Raw genomic sequence first — 14,277 nt, forward strand, 5'->3', positions numbered from 1 at the left:
ATCAACTGAAGGGAGTAACAATGTTTTCAAAGATTGATATGAGATCAAGATATCATCACGTGAGCATCAGAGAAGAAGACATGTACAAGCCCACATTTTGTACCAGTATGGGCATTATGTGTTTTTGGTGGTTCCATTTGGTCTTACTAATGCTCGAGCTACTTTCATGTGTTTAATGAAAAACATGTTGTATCCTTATCTTGAAACATTTGTGATTATGTTTATTGACAATATATTGATATATTCTAAGAATGAGGAGGAGAATTGTGAGCACCTAGCAGGAGTGGTGAGGTTGTTGAGAGAACATCAGTTGTATGCCAAGCTTAGAAAGTGAAATTTATTTCAATCTCATATTCATTACTTGGGACATGTTGTTTCCAAGGAGGGGATAATAGTGGACTCGGAATTGATTAAAGCTATCATGGAGTTACCAACTCCGAGGAATGTGGATGAGGTTAGATATTCATCAGACTGGTAGATTATTAGAGGTAGATCGATAATTCTCAAGGGATGGTTATCTTATCATTATCATAGAGAAAAGGGAAGAAGTTTGAATGCATTGAGGAGTGTGTAGCTAGTTTTGAGCAGTTGAAGCATTAGGTTATGATGAAAGGAGAAATAAGGGTATATCAATTTCCCCTTTCTTTACATATTTCGATCCTGGGACCTATGGGTTATGAGCCCATTACTTATCAAAATTGTTTCATAAGGTTTTAAGCCTTTAAAACCCTGGCAACACATTTATCAAAATACATGGATGCACATGGGAATACACAGAATTCCCGATCCAAACCCTTTGTTCGGACTTCAAAAAATATACGCCCGGATCTATATTTATCGTCGGGTCCGTTCTTCTGCCCACCGCTATCGCAATCCTTCATTGATCGCTGATTGCAATTGGAATCATAAATGCGAGGCTCCCTTTACACATAAGAATGTGATGTGATAACGCTTCACAGAACTGATAGATTATAAGTCCTTCTCTATAATATTTTGGATCCGGTTGTATCGCAATATCAGAGTTCGGAGGTTCAATAAGCCCGACTCCTCTCCATTGAAGTGATTTGATGTGATAGTGCTTACGGACCCAATCGGATCCTAGGTTACTTTTGATACGTTTCGGGTCTGACAACCATATCGTATGTCGCAATCGCACTTCGCTCAAGGCTAGGGATCATTCCTTTTCTAACAAGGTTCATCGATGCGATGTGCACTTACTCCTCTCCATGTGAATTAATTTGGGCCATTGATCTTTCATATCTAATGGTCCCTATACATTGATCCAACCATTCCTTCTTGTCTTTGCTTTGTTCACCGTTGATGGACTCTCCGTTTAAAATCCAATTCCTCTGCCATAATTGCGGTTAACACACGACATAACAATTAATTGATATCTTTAGATCGCCATCGTTCCTACAGTGATCGATGGTCGATCAACACTCTACAAACGGGATTTAAGTCATCATTGCATATGTTTATAGAATCACTCGAAAATTATAATTACACAGATACGCAGAAATCCACAAACACACATGTATTATATTATACACAGAATTTAGTTACAACCTAAGGCATTTCAGCCTTAGAAGCAAGCTTCCTCTTGACTACATTGTGAATACTCTCTCGGCTTACAATCTTTTACAATCCCTATATCTATCTGTATCTATCTCACGATATATATATATATATATATATATATATATATATATATATATATATATAAGGAAACATTGGATCAGATCACTGAAAGGATCCGATCAAATCCTCTCCATGAATCACTCAACTATCCCTAATTCTCTCTACATGCATACATATGTGGCAGATTACATTTAATAAAGTCTTCAAGAGACTTTATCCATTCCATCATTTACTCTTTTTTAAACAGAAATGTCCCCTGTTTTAGCTCCGATGGTCCACATCCTCCTTGCTCTGCTTTGGATTTCGAATTTGATAAAGAGTGCCATACGCTCTTGCATTAACTCCCGAGGCACAAAAATTTATGACCTCCTGGTCATATGCTTCTCCTTATCCTTAGCAATTCTACCCACTTCTCAATGGAACTGTCTTCATGATCTTTTGTGAATTGCAACCAACCTCTGCAGTAACAGTCTTCCTCTGCTACACGATACCTCACCAAGCTTCCTCCTATGAGCTTAGTCTTTTGGCATCCTTCTGGTTCTCTCCTCTGGAACTAATTGAGCACTCCTTGCTCTAGGTTGCTGAAAGTCTTCTCACCTTCCACTGTTGTTCTCTGCATGACAGTAACACCATAACTCTCCAGCTTCAACAATTGTACCCCCTCTCCTCCTACTTGCACTCCTTCTTCCTTCTCACAGGAAAACTTTCCCTGCTCTGATACAAAATGATGAAAGGAGAAATAAGGGTATATACATTTCCCATTTCTTTACATATTTTGATCCTGGGACCTATGGGTTATGAGCCCATTACTTATCGGAAGCATTTCATAAGGCTTTAAGCCTTTAAAACCTCGGCAACACATTTATCGGAATACATGGATGCACATGGGAATACACAGAATTTCCGATCTGAACCCTTTGTTCGAACTTCAAAAAATATAAGGCCAGATCTATATTTATTGTTGGGTCCATTCTTCCACTTACCGCTATCACAATCCTTCATTGATCACTGATCGCAATCGGAATCACAAATGCCAGGCTCCCTTTACAATACGATGTGATAACGCTTCACGGACCCGATAGATTATAAGTCCTTCTATATAATATTTCGGATCTGGTTGTATCACAATATTAGAGTTTGGTGGTTCAATAAGCCCGGTTCCTCTCCACTGAAGCGATGCAATGTGATAGTGCTTACAGACCTGATCGGTTTCTAGGTTACGTTAGATAAGTTTCGGGTCCAGCAACCATATCGCATGTCACAATCGTACTTCACTCAAGGCCGGGGTTCATTCCTTTTGTAACAAGGTTTGCCAATGTGATGTGCACTTACTCCTCTCCATGTTAATTAGTCCAGTCTTTTGATCTTATATATCTAACGGTCCTTGTAAATTTGATCCAACCATTCCTTCTTATCTTTGTTTCGTTCACTATTGATGGACTCTGCATTTAAAATCCAATTCCTCTGCCATAATTGTGGTTAACACACGACATAACAATTAATTGATATCTTTGGATTGCCATCGATCCTACAGTGATTGATGGTCGATCAACACTCTACAAATGGGATTTAAGTCCTCAATGCATATGTTTATAGAATCACTCGAAAAGTATAATCACACAGATACGCTTAAATCCATAAACACACATGTATTATATTATACACATAATTTAGTTACAACCTAAGGTATTTTAGCCTTAGAAACAAGCTTCCTCTCGACTAAATTTTGAATACTCTCTCAGTTTACAAGTCTTTTACCATCCCTCTATCTATGTGTGTGTGTGTGTGTGTGTATATATATATATATATCTATATATATATATATATATATATATATATATATATATATATATATATATATATATATATATATATATATATATATATATATATATATATATCTATATATATATATATAGATATATATATCTATATATATAACGGAACATTGGATCGGAACACTGAAATGATCCGATCAAATCCTCTCCATGAATCACCCAACTGTCCATAATTCTCTCTACATGCATACATATGTGGTAGATTACATTTAATAAAGTATTCGAGAGGCTTTATCAATTCCATCATTTAGTCTGTTTTAAATAGAAATGTCCCCTGTTTTAGCTTCGATGGTCCACGTCCTCCTTGCTCCACTTTGGATTCCGAATTTGATGAAGAGTTTCAGATGCTCCTGCATCAACTTACAAGTGCTCCAGTTTTGAAGATTGCAGATCCTGAAAAGGAGTTTGTGGTTTGTACATATGCTTGCAAGGAAGGAACTAGAGGGATCCTGATGTAGGAAGGGAAAGTGGTATGTTATGCATCAAGGAAGATGAATGAGCAAGAGAGAAACTATGTTATTCATGACCTCAAGTTAGAAACTATCATTTATAGATTGAAGATGTGGATATATCATCTCCTTGGAAGAACATTTGTTATGAGGAGTGATCATAGTGGGTTGAGGTACTTGTTTGACGTACCCAATCGAAATGGTAAGAAGATAGATGGTTGGATACCCTCAATTAGTTTCACTTTGAGATCAGGTACATTAAGGGCAAGGAGAACATGGTTATAGATGCTCTCAATAGGAGAGCGAAGGTGAATCATATTTCAACTGTGGGATCTTATGGGACAAATTTGCATGAGTTGATCTTGCATGTAGGGTAGCATGATGACTTGTACCATCAACTGAAGTAAAGGTTGCGACAATAGGGTGAAGGTTGTAGAGATAAGGATTATAACCTCACGACAGATGGCTTGGTCAGATTCAGGAATACAATTTATGTGCTAGATAACAGTGAGCTCAAGAAGCTTATCTTGACGGAGTTTCATTTCAGGCCATATTCAAGTCACTTGGGATATCAGAAGACTTTGATAACAATTAAGAATATCTATCATTGTATGAACTTGAAGGAAGAGGTGGATGAGTTTGTTACTAGATGTATGGACTCTCAGTAGGTAAAAATAGAGTGTAAGCATCCAAATGGTTTATTGTACACTATTCTAATTCCAGAGTGTAAATGGGAGTTAATTTACATTGACTTCATTATAGGTTTTCCGAGGACATCAAAGCAACATGATTCAATCATGGTTGTCGTTGACAAGTTCAGTAAGGTAGCTCACTTCGTTACAATGAAGTCCAATAATTAAGCTAGTGAGGTAGCTCAAATATTCTTAAGGGAGATAGTGAGGTTATATGGCGTTACCAAGAGGATTATATCAGACAAAGATGCCAATTTCACTTCTAGGTTTTGGAAGTAATTTTTTGAAGGCTTGGGGATAAAGTTGGATTTTAGTACAACTTACCATCCGCAGACAAATAGATAGATAGAGAGGATCAACGAGATTTGTGAGGATATCCTGAGGATGTATGTCATGCATAGCAGAGGAAGTGGGAGGAGTATCTTCCACTAGTGGAGATTTCTTATAATAATGGGTATCAGGAATCCTTGAAGATGAGTCCATTTAAGGCCCTTTACGAGTAGATTTATAATACTCTTATCAACTAGAGTGATCTAGTGAACGAGGTGTTCATTAGACTAGATATGTTGGCTAAGATGGAGTAGCAGACGTAGGTTATCAAACTGAATTTAAAGGTGACACAAAACAAGAAGAATATTTATGCAGATCAACATAGAGCATTCAAGGAGTTTTAGGTGGGGGAGCATATGTACTTTTGCATTAATCCTAGGAGGATCTCTTTGAGGATTGGGTCATGTGCCAAGATGGAACCTTGGTATTGCAAGCCTTTCGAGATCCTTGAGATGATTGGACTAGTCTCCTACATACTTTCATTGTCGTTAACAATGAAAGTATATGATGTTTTCCATGTTTCATTACTTAAGAAGTATGTCCAAGATGTTGATCATGTGATTGTTTGTTTTATATTGTAAGTAGAGCCAGAGAGAGAATTCCAGCCAAAACCATAGTGCATTTTTCAATGAAAAGAACTCATGCTCCAGAACAGAGCAATCGAGCCAGTTAAAGTGCACTGAAAGCACTTTGGGCCCAATGAAGCTACATGGGAGATGACTGACAAGATGTGAGCCTTGTATGCTTTTTTATTTGTTGGATGAGCAGATGCGTTTGGTTTATGTTATTTTCTTCTTGTTTATATATGCCTATGTGTATTGTAGATAATGCATTAAGCTATGTTATAAATCTTCAATAAGCAGTGTGTTGTAAATACTGCATTGACATGTGTTATAAATCTCCAATAAGCAGTATGGTGTTCATGGTTTCAGTAGTATGGTTTGATGTAAATTTTGCATCGAGATGTGTTATAAATCTCCATGGGTAGCATGTTTTGTTGGTTATAAGCATCATTGAACATTAATTATAGTGTTCCCCCAAAGGGAGGGGTTTGTAACTTCCCTTGGTTGATTTTCCATGTAAATAAAATAAGACCAAGGTCATGGGACACATATTCTAGGTTGAATATTAGGCATAACACTTTAGTGAGAATCACTTGCACTTTATTTATGGCTATGAAAAATGGAAAAGGCATTGTAAAAGGAAAAGAGGAAATACTTTGCATTTAATTATGAAAATAAAGGAAAATAGGATAAAAGGAAGGTGAAGAGACACAAATTTCCATGCAAGGGAAATTATATGAAAAATGAAGGAAAATGAAGAAAATAAAGGAATGAATGATAAAAAGACTTAAGAGAAACAATTTATAGCTTTTTGACAGTTTTGAGTTGAGAACACTCTCATTCTCTCATACTCTGGGACTCTTAGAGCATTCTTGGAGCATTCTAACATTTACTTGGATTTGGAGAAATAAGGCAAGGGAAAGAACGGAAGCGCAATGAGATAGTTGGATCAAAATACACAACAAGGATACTTTGTAGGTAACAGGTTGCATGTGTGATTCTTTGGTTATGTGTTGTAACTGGCATGGAGATTTTCCTAGATTGACAATGGTTTCATACTTGCCTTTCCATTTTTCGGATAGCCATGGTGTTGTGGGTTTCCCACTTGTTTTACTAATTGGTGCTTACATTCCCTATGATTGTGGGTTAGAACACACATTCTGGAAGTTCTGGAACAACTTTGGTTGAGCTACTAGTTCCGGGAGCCATAGGTTGAGACAAATTCTCTAGAGCCTTATGGGTTGAGTTACTAGTCCTTGGAGTCACTGTTGGAACAAATGCTCTGTAACCCTAAGTTAGTTGTGGGCTAAGTCACTAGTTCCTGGAGCCTTGCATACTTGGGTAGCGACTAATCTGTTTAATACTCGTGATTTTTGGAATAGAGAGGTGGAATCACTGTGGTTGAGGGTTGAGGTGGTTTGGCCTCTAGAAGTTCTGGTTGGTTTTGTTTTGGTTTAAAACATAATCTCACACATTCAGGATTGGAACATGGCATGATTGGAATATGTTAATATGAGATACTTTTCTATTGTAATCTATGAGTATTTGTAGTGATTTATGCTTTTGATATTATGGCTAATTCATCATGGCTTCCATTCTGGTTATATGTTGGTTATATGATGTATTTTATCTATGGATCTAGACATGTTTTGACAACTATTTCAATGGTTGATGGATGCATGGACTAAGAAGTGTTACTGCAATTGGCTAAACAAGGCTTCAAGCCTTCTTGGTGATTCTGAGATGAAGATTATCAATTTATGATCAGATATGCATTCATGACCTATATCTTATATGTTTTCCATATGTTTGATGAAGTTTCTATAATGGATTAGGCATGTATAGGTTAGGCTATTGCTTGAGTTTTGATTGATTAGCATTGTTATTACCTTTTTTTGCATTTTGGAAAGTTACGAACAATTATCGACAGTGGTTTGGAGGCTAGCCTGAAAAATTGGTTCAGATTTCGGAACCGTTGGAACTCAATTCGGTATTTTAGGTCATAATTCCATGGAAGTAGGCTTATGTGTGTAGTTGGGACCCCATCATTGCATGAATGTTGTCTTATGCATGTGCTTGGGGAGTTTCCTTAGTGAAACAAAGTTCTAGGTTAGGATTGACCACATCGGACAGTTTGCAACCTCCTAAGTGGTTTGTGGTCTCTCAGGGATGTCAGTTTGTGGCTTCCCTATAAGGATAGGCCACTATTTCCATGGGATATAAAAGAGTCTGATAACATCAAGAAGCTCAAGTTCCTCACAGGCATTTTCAAGAGGAATGATCCCTCACTATGGTGAAAGAGTGCTGTAAATATTTAAATAATGCATACACATATGAACATGATTCTAACCCTAACGACTTAGTGCTCCAAGATGTGCTCATGTAAAAGGAGGTGAATCCGAGAATACAATTGAGAGAACAAGAAGACTTGTCACCCATCCATTTCCTAGAATTAGAGAAAAGACAAAAACAAATCGTGTAATGTTCCCCTTAGATAATGGTGCTCTGAGAGGTAAAAAATGAAGAGGTGAGGTTTAAATCTGAATCCATCAGGAAGAAAAGACTTGAGGCAGACATGAGACTACATAAATAAAAATTAGCCTAGGCTGAAGCCTCAACCATCAAAGAAATCACCATTGACAACAATGAACTTGAGATGGAGAAAAGCATGCCAAATAGAGTTATTACTAAGGGGAAAGAGCCACAACATTCCTGAAATCCTCTCGACAACAGGAAATTTCAAGGATAGATGTTTGGATAGTTACTTTGGTACAAGGACCCATTATTCCACAAAGTCAAATTCCCTCCATCCCTTCGATCTTGAAATGAACATGTGCATAAATGCCCCCATATCATCCTAGGTATATCGATGATGAAGTCCTTGAGTTGGGCGATTATTATTACAACAATGCAAGGAGAGTATTTATCCATATTGCCCTGAAGAGGACAAAGATTTACATCATGAGAGAGGAATGAGTTGTCGAAGAAAGCCTATAGCAAAGGATAATTTGGAGTATAGCCAAATAAAGAAATCAATAGGCGGTAGTAGACATATCCTTGGTGCTAAGACCTCTGGATATAGCTAATAAAGCTACTATCCAAAGGTTATTCCTAAACATGAACAATTAAATGAGATGGTATTTTTGCAACAAGAGTTGAGGTAACTTTTGGAGGCCAAGAAGCAGGAAGGGTTGGATACACAACACATAGAATTTTCAGAATCCTTCAAGGCTTAAACAAAACCACACATAGCACAAGTTAGGGATTCTCATCTTAATAAACTAAAGAAATTGAATGAAAGTCAGACATAAGAACTCAAAGGAAGGATCAAACAATTATACAACCAATAAAAAGGCACACATAGTGGATCTCAAGTTCCATTTTGGGCTCAATTATACAAAGTATAGAGCCCACTAGTTGTTGAAGAAGATATTTACCATGTAGAAGTAGAAATCACAAGTGAAAGTGATGAAAGATGGTATAGTGAAGTGTTTGTTGTAGTTGTAGATTGGATTTCAAACCATGGGCATACTAAGATAAAATACTGTATATTTATACTAGCAAGTTAAATCTCTACTTAGTAAAGTCTTCCTAGAGAGGAATGACACCAAGGATGAGATAACCTAACTTTTGGAGGGAATTCATGAAGATTATCTGAACATCATTGACATCTAATCTAAAGTAAATCTTCTGCTAAAGCACTAATCCTTGACCCTACATATATTTCCTTCTCATCAAGGTGGACTTTTAGTCACTAGTACCTCTATTTTTGGCAATTTTCTCTAGTGAGCATTATCATCAATGTAGTTTATTTAGTTATTTATGGTTATAAACAGTGCTTCTTAGGCAGCCGTTTCATTTCATGTTATGTTATCATGTTAGTAAGATTTTGGCTATAATAACTAGAATCTCTATTTTTTTTGTAATTTTCACTAATCAGCATTATCATCCATATAGTTTATTTATTTATCACGATAAACTATGATGCTTAAGAAACCTTTTTGATATTATGTTATTGTTTATATCATGCTTCTATTTTAATCAAAATGCTAGAATTTTGTAATTCCCATATAAGGTACCAAGGAAGAAAGAACTAGTCATAGTATAGTTATAATTTAATAAAAAAATATTTACTTATCCGATAAAAACTCACAAATAATACTTAGAAACACACTACCCATCATGTACATACTTCTAGTCACACTACACACTACCCATCATGTACATACTTCTAGTCACACGAGAGTATGAAAGGAATAAACAAAAACTTTTTCAAAAAGTCATATTCACTAAATGTACTATAATATATTGTAAATGTAGTATAGTATATTTCACCTAATTACCAATAAAAATTAGGTCATCTAAACAATATTTCACCTGGTTACCAGTAAAAGTTAGGCCACCTATGTTTAGAGAGTCATGTTTAGAGAACAACCTGTAATCACTAGGATATGTACAACATAAATAAAAAAAATAGCAACTGGACAGCACACTACGAAGTGTAGGATTTTGAGTAGAGCATTTAATCCCCCAAAAAAATATAGCAACTGGACAGCACACTACGAAGTGTAGGATTTTGAGTAGAGCATTAAATCCCCAAAAAAAATATAGCATCTGGGATAGCACAGTACACAGTGTAGGATTTTGTGTAGGGTATTAAATCCAAAATATAGTATGATTTGTGTAGGTCGTTAAATGCAAAATATAGTATATGGGATAGGACAATCGCACACTGTCGATACCACATACACAACAGAGGTGATTAAGTCAAATAACCATGTATTTAACTTTGTAACAGGAATAGTTTTCCAAGAATCTCATCTAAACTTACTGTACTACGTTATTTTTCAACTAAACCCACTTATCAAGAGGTATTGAGCTATTATTGATCACCCTGCACCTTACTATACTACGCTGTTTTTATTTCAACTAACCCCACTGGTCACCCAGCAACTTAATGTACTAAGCGGTTATTTTTCAACTAACCCCCCCATCAAGAGGTATGACAGGAGCTGTAAGCTCTCTATATATAGGCAATGAGAGGAACAGGTTCTAGCATTGATCGATTTTTCAGTTCACTATTTTCAGCCTCTAGAAGCAGGAATGTCTCTTATTTCCGCTGTGCCGTTGGCTTCCTCATGCGTGTCCAAATCTTTGATCAGTTCTGTTCGTGAGCATAAGGCTCTCCGTAGAGAAATCGCAACACTGCAAATGTCTAGGCGAGGAAAATCTGTGGAGGCTTCCACCAGGATGAGTTTGGCCACTGCCGTATCTGATGATGGCGTAAAAGGGCGCATAAGCGATTATCATTCTAACCTGTGGGACGACAATTTCATACAATCTTTCTCATCACCTTATGGGGTAGTTACATTCATTTAAGTTTATCCTGCATATTCCTCCATTCAATTCTTCGAAATTGATGGAGCTGTTTTCTCTTTCTCTGTAACTTGATTGTGTTCGAGTTTGTGTTAATTTTCCCTTGGTCTCTTGAAGAGCACTGAACTGAACGGCGATTAACTAGAATTGGATATTGTTTAGGCATATTTGTACGGTGCGCATGCTGACAGACTTATTGGTGAAGTGAACGAGATTTTCAACTCATTTTCGATTGCAGATGGAGAATTAATCAGTCCTGTCAATGATCTCCTTCAACAGCTTTGGATGGTCGATAATGTTGAACGTTTGGGGATCGATAGACGTTTCCAAACTGAAATAAAAGTTGCTCTTGACTATGTTTAGAGGCCAGTCCCGACACCTTTCAAACTTTTTGTTTATGTTTTCAGGACGAATGCACAATCAAACCAGAACAATTTTGGCAGCAGATATTGGAGCGAACAAGAGATTGGATGTGGGACAGATTATGCTTTTACCGATCTCAACACAACTGCCCTGGGCTTTCGAATTTTTCGACTGCATGGATGTACTGTGTCTTCGGGTATCCACGTTTTATGAATTCATCTCTCGTTTAATACTTTAATGATATAAGCCAACGAGCCTCTGCAGGTAAATATGAATAGCTACCTTCATTGCGTTGAATGTAGATGTGTTTGAAAACTTCAAAGACCAAATGCGATAGTTTACTGCTTCCGCCAATGACACAGAGTTGTAGATAAGAAGCGTTTTTAATTTATTTCGAGCTTCTCTCATTGCTTTTCCCGAGAAAAAAGTTCTGGAAGAGGCTGAAAACTTCGCTGCTGCATATTTAAAAGCAGCCCTACAAACGCTTCCAGTCTCGGGTCTTTCACGAGAAGTGAGGCAGCCGTACTTATATTCTCACATTTGCTTATTTACATCACATAATCTTTGTTTCTACCTGAATTCATCCAATCATGATTCTTTATCAGATACAATACGTCCTCGATTATCGTTGGCACTCAAATTTGCCTGGATTGGAAGCTAGGAGTTACATCGACATTACTTGCAGATAATACGATCAGTGGGTAAGGCTCATTATATGACTTTTTATAGGTGTTTATGGTTGTGTTAGTATATGTGTTTATGGTTGTGTTGGCATTGACTAGTGGGACGTGCAGATATCATGCTTTTCCAGCCTTTATCAAAGAAATCTGCTCCTTAGTTTATTTAAAATTTTGAATTGACGCTTAGTCCATTTGCTTTCAGAACGCCAGATGCGAACACTAAAAAACTTTTAGAACTTGCGAAAATGGAGATCAATATTTTCCGTTTTGTACAACAGAGAGTTACAATGTCTGTGGAGGTGATGAGCCTGTCTTTTTATATATTTTTCATAGTCGAAATGGATTTGAGTGATCAATAAAGTAAAAATAACATGTCATTTGTATGTGTAGATGGTGGAAAGAATGGGATTGCCCAGAACTAACCTTCATTTCGACATCGTTACGTGGAATTCTACACTTTGGTCTCTGGCATTGATATGGTGCCTGAACATGCTACATTCAGACTGAGCTGTGTTAAAACGTGTCATCTTATCACGATTCTGGATGATATGTACGACACCTTCGGAACAATTGATGAGCTCCGACTCTTCACAGCCACGGTTAAGAGGTGTTAATGATGAATTCGATGAACTTTAGAATATATATATATATTTTGCAATCTATTTGCATGAACAATTCTAACCCACCCGTGATAAAAAATTGTGTACTGAGATATGATCAGGTGGGATCCGTCGGCGACGGAGTGCCTTCCTGAATATATGAAAGGAGTGTACATGGTGCTTTACGAAACCCTAAATGAAATGGCGCAAGAAGCACAGAAATCACAAGGCCGAGACACGCTCGGTTATGTTCGACAGGCTGCAATAATAATTGATATGCTATGCATATATTTTAATAAACAAATACTTGTTGGCCATTTATTTTATTTCACTGATTCGTTAATTTGCTGTGCGTGTGCAGTTGGAGGATTATATCGGTCGTTATCTTAAAGAAGCAGAGTGGATCTCCGCAGGTTATGTGCCAACGTTTCAGGAGTACTTCGAGAACGGGAAACTCAGTTCTGGTCATCGCATAGCGACACTGCAACCCATACTCACATTGAGCATTCCCTTTCCTCATCATATCCTGCGGGAAATTGACTTTCCATCCAAGTTCAATGATTATGCATGTTCCATCCTTCGATTACGAGGTGACACGCGGTGTTACAAGGTACTGCCTAATCTCCTACGTCAAATGAAATTCAAATGCAAGATGTATCTATCGCACTTAATTTGTTTTTGCTTTCACACCATTTTTGGTCACAAATTGACTGATTTATGACACTGGGATGGCGAACGCAGGCGGACAGTGCTCGTGGAGAAGAAGCTTCGTGTATATCGTGCTATATCAACACAGGAAGATGCTCTCAATCATATCAACTGCATGATTGAACTTTTGAAGACATGATCAAAAAATTAAACTGGGAGTTTCTTAGACCGAACAACAATGCTCCAATATCTTCCAAGAAACATGCTTTTAACATTAGCAGAGGTTTACATCACTTCTACAATTACCGAGATGGCTACAGTGTTGCCAACAACGAATCTAAGGATCTGGTGATCAAAACCGTTCTTGAACCTGTGCTTATGTAACCACATATCAACATAGCAGATTTACATTAAGTTGATACCTAGTCTACGTTAGGTTATGTGGTTTATTATTATACTTTTCAGACTCTTTGGTCCTATACGCCTAAAGTTCGACCTTGCTCATTAATATAGTTGTCAATAATATGTAAGTTATGAATTCTCAGTGAATACAGTTTGTTATCAGTTTTTTGTGAATCTAATTTCTATTAAGATTGTGTTATACTTCTGAAATTTTTACTTCACCCATCATCGCTTATTATAGTGTAAAAACTAAGTTATTGTAAATATTCCATCCATCCTAACTTATTTGAATAAAATACCCATTCAAATTGTTAAGTATTGCAAAAACCATAACAAAATTTGCCCTTTGAAAAACCTTGATAACGAATATGACTAACTACAAGAAATATTCGAGCATTCAGTGAATATCGTTATCAATAATATAATGACTAACTACAAGAAATATTCGAGCTTTCCGTGAATATCGTTATCAATAATATAACGACTAACTAAAAGAAATATTCGAACTTTGACTGAATATCGTTATCAATAATATAACTTAGCAATTCTGATGGCACGGTCGTGGAGTTGTTGATAACACAAGACCATTACAAAATAAAATATCGAAAGCCCAAACACGAGAGGGAATATACGTATTTTATTGTTTACTAATATAAGCTATCCTGAGTGACAATTGAGACGTCTTAGACAAACCTTTTA

At 36.8% G+C, this 14,277-nt stretch overlaps 1 pseudogene; it reads left to right on the plus strand.

The window, feature by feature from the left end:
- Positions 1 to 10,613: 10,613 nt before the first annotated feature.
- On the plus strand, positions 10,614 to 13,560 carry LOC149175072 ((+)-3-carene synthase 1, chloroplastic-like; annotated as a pseudogene).
- Positions 13,561 to 14,277: the final 717 nt, after the last annotated feature.

The sequence above is a fragment of the Pinus tabuliformis genome, chromosome 4_1 (assembly GCF_031772625.1).
Source record: "Pinus tabuliformis cultivar Carrire ecotype Pingquan chromosome 4_1, CPIR1, whole genome shotgun sequence".
NCBI classification, from domain to species: domain Eukaryota; kingdom Viridiplantae; phylum Streptophyta; class Pinopsida; order Pinales; family Pinaceae; genus Pinus; species Pinus tabuliformis.